At 47.3% G+C, this 4,040-nt stretch overlaps 1 pseudogene; it reads left to right on the forward strand.

Annotated features, from left to right (window-relative positions):
- LOC119332890 overlaps positions 1–657 on the forward strand; it is a 45,910-nt pseudogene extending 45,253 nt beyond the window's left edge.
- Positions 658–4,040: the final 3,383 nt, after the last annotated feature.

The raw sequence follows: 4,040 nt of genomic DNA on the forward strand, positions 1-4,040 counted from the left end.
AAGCAGCAAGTAGCAAGTTTTCTCTCAGTTAAGAATAAAGGTTTATCAAAACAATAGGAGCTTCTAAGCTACACAGGTCAACATCACCTGCACACAAAACATAAAAAAAAAATTGACGCCAACATAGCAAGAGAGTTGTTAAGCCCCTTGTCTTGCTCAATGTAAAACATAAGTGATAGAGATAGATACACTGGTGCAAAAAAGCCTAGCTGTATGTGGCAGAAATTGTCTTGCTGGCGTGAACATCGGACGCCACCAATATGGCGTCATTGTTAAAAAATAGTGATAGCGTTGGAGCCCTCGCCGGACGCGGACAACTGCCTCCAGTGGCTGCACGTGAAGCCGGCCAGCTCGGTGGTATACGTCTCCTTCGGCACGCTGACCAACTTCTTGCTGGCGGAGCTGCGCCAGCTCACCCGCGGCCTTGACCTCTCGGGCATGAATTTCCTGTGGGCGATCGGCGCCGAGGTGATCACCGGATCCATCGGGGGGTTGATGGAGAGCGGCGCCATACAAAAGAAGGCCAAAGACCTCGCTGTGAAGGCAAAGAGCGCCGTGGAGACGGGTGGGTCTTCATACGACGCCGTTGGCCGGCTGATGGATGAATTGACGGCTCGCCGGAGTTCCGCCAAGGTTAAAGTTAAAGAAGCTAGCTGATCGATCACATGGCTCGTTTCGCATGCACAAGAGTTCGCTTTTGGCTGATCAATCACAATGTCCCTTCTTGCATTGGCCGACACTAGGCGTCATGCGGATGATCCCGCGGCCGGGTCGCCGCCCACTCGATCGTCCAGGCAGCCCATCTTATAAGCCGTTCGATGCACCCAAGTCAGCTTGTTCAATTCATTTTGTTCGCGGCTGCTGGTCACACGTGTTGCTTGCACACGTCCATCTCCACGCACTGGTTAATATCACGTGCAGCGACTTCACAATTCCACAGACCCTAGCTGGTCTATGCTCTTCAAGTATCAGCAAGTCATCCATTGCCTCAAAAGAAAAAAGTAATTCATCGACACGGGCGGCGGAGTGGCTGCTGCATACGAGGGTAGAGTGGTAGACGTGTTGCAAAGACATTACGATGATGTCGTGAGGGATGGTCCAACTGTTGCGGGTGTAGTTTGAGGGCAGCTCCAAAGCTACGGCCTGATGCGACAAAAGCCCGGCCGCTTCAAAGATGTTGCGACGACGTGCTTCGACGACCCGTGGTGGGTGCTTCGACAGCCACGGCGATGCTACGACGGCAACCTAGCTGCTTCGATGATGTTGCAATGGCATGCTTCGGCGGCCATGATGGTTTCTTCGCCAACCGCGGCCATGCTACGACGACAACCTGGTTGCTTCGTTGATGTTGTGCGGCATGCTTCGACGGTCACGGCGAGTGCTTCGACAGCCATGACGATGCTACGACTGCAAGTCGGCTGCTTCGATGATGTTGTGATGGCATGCTTCGATGGTCGTGACGGCTTCTTTGACAGTTGCGGACTGTGGTGATGCTATGATGGCAACCCAGCTGCTTGGATGATGTTTAGCGGCATGCTTCGGCGGCAACGATGGGTGCTTCGACAACCACGACGATGCTACGATTGCAACTCAGCTACTTCGATGATGTTGCGATGGCATGCTTCAACGGCCGCGACGACTTCTTCGATAACCGCGGCCATGCTACGATGGCAACCCGGTTGCTTCGATGATGTTGCGCGGCATGCTTCGACGGTCATGGCAAGTGCTTCGACAGCCAAAACGATGCTACGACAGCAATCCCACTGCTTCAATGATGTTTGCGATGGCATGCTTCGACAACCGCACCGATGTTGTGATGAACCGCGATGGCGGCGTGCTTGGAACAGTTGCGGCAAGGCTACGACGGTGTGCTTCGATGACTGCGGTGATGCTCTGACGAGGGCACAATTGCTTCGGCAATGCTGCGACGACATGCTTCCCGGTCATGGCAGTGCTGCGACGGTGGCATGCCTGTTTCAACGATTCTGCGGCGATAGACGGGCTGCCCCGATGCTGCTGTGATGGTATATATGCTTCGATGACCACAACAGTGGTGGAGGCGTCAAGGACGCTACCGTAAGCATTGCTATATCCAAACAATCATGACTCCATGTACTTGCTAGAATGCTAGTATCAAATCCAACAAACACCCACACTCAACATCAAGAATGTGGTGTTCTCGAATCCTCCTTATGGTTAAGTACTACGAATGAAGTGTAAGTAAAAAACAAGAAATTGTCAAACAGTCACAGCCCACTCAGTTTTAGGCGTCACGATAGGTTTGCTTTCTAGTGGGGAACAGAAAGATGCTTTGCGCCACAGGATGTGCGCGATTGCATGGCGCTGGACACAGATGATAAAGCCAATAATCATCCGATTGTTTTTAATTATTTTCCTTCTTGCATCTCTACTTCTTTTCTCATATTTCATGTTTTTAACTCATCAAACCACCTCTTCAGGTTTGCTCCTTGAATTTTGAGTTAAACACATTAGCACGTGGTCCTTCTCCCAAATTTAACTCCCAAATCACAAATTTGCACAAAATCTTTTCAAACAGCTTCATTGGTTAGTCTCAAGACTTGGATGAGAATCCTTGTCCTTGTCGTCTTTGGCTGGACATGACGACAGCGTCATAAGGGCGTTGTATCCCTTCTTAAATGCATTTTTGCGGAAGAGGTTTATTTTGTCGTAGCTGTTCAATTTTTGTAATTGTTCTACCATAGTTGTTCATGTTTTATACACTTGTTGATGTTTTTGTCCACCTTGCATTAACTTAATAAAGATGAATGTGTGCATCACAATGACGCATACACCGAATGTTCAACCTCCTTATTGAGAAAAGATGAAGAAAAACTTAGTGCGCAATAGTGTGTAACACCGTTGAACTGAATTTAAAAATACCCAAACTAACCTGAATTAACACTTGATAAAAATATCTACCACTCTAAGGAGATCTTGATCATCTCTTTGCCCGTGCCGAACCCGGTGCCTAGGCTACGTTGTTGTCCTCTTACATGGTGCGACCTCAATGATGTGGACTCATAGCCGACTTTGTTGAGCCCACGGAACAATTCCGTTTGTGCCCTCTTCATTTTCGTGTGCACAATGCAGGGCGATGGTGTCCTCGTGTGCGGCATCCACAAATGCATTGATTGTCAAGTGCTCCTCGACCACGAGATGGAGGTTACATGGATGGCGGTGAACGTGGTCTCATTGGTGCACTATGTCATGAGTTGACCTTCACGACATGGTGCTCCCCGAGCTCCTGCTCCTCCCCCACCTCAAGCTCATGCTCAACTAGCTCCCACCGATCGAGCTACATCTCTTCCTCCTACTCCTCATAGATGACAAGGACAACAGCGACAAGCTCCACTTTCGCTGCAAGCGACGGGCGGGTAGTCGATCTGAGGAGTGAACATAGTGCTCGGAGGTCAATTTAGCCAGCAACGATGGCTAGGGTTTGAAGAGCTAATGGGGGTGGAGGACGACTTTATGACCCCCTCCCCCCTCATTTTGCTATTTTTTTTAACTTCCCTTTTTCCCCTTCTATGATGTTTTCATCGATTTACTTTTTTAAAGCTTGCATGTATCTTTTATAAATGTATGTACATTTATCAGCATGAACAGTTTTTAAAATGTATTAACTTAAACAAACATGAATTTGATTAATACATGGATCTGACTTTTGTACATTATTTAAATTGGATTTTCGTAATTCTTTTTCCTACAAATCTATTAAAAATGCATTCTCAAAAAATTAATAAATTCAAAATATAAAGAGTTAGATAATATTCAGGCATGCAATAGGAGGCTAAAATCCTATTCTAGGCTCATTGCATGGAATAGTTGAAGAATCGTGTGCCCCCACCTCATCTCTTGGACGGCCCAAGTCCGGGTGTTTGTTAGTTGTTTGCTCGTTTTTTCTTCATGTGTGCCTACCTATTATTATTTTTCATAACCTAAAAAACCTATTATTATTTTTCATTTCCTTTCTTTTGCTTATTCCTTTCTAACAATTTTTTTGTTCTTGTCTGATTTCC

The sequence above is a fragment of the Triticum dicoccoides genome, chromosome 7A (assembly GCF_002162155.2).
Source record: "Triticum dicoccoides isolate Atlit2015 ecotype Zavitan chromosome 7A, WEW_v2.0, whole genome shotgun sequence".
NCBI classification, from domain to species: Eukaryota; Viridiplantae; Streptophyta; class Magnoliopsida; order Poales; family Poaceae; genus Triticum; species Triticum dicoccoides.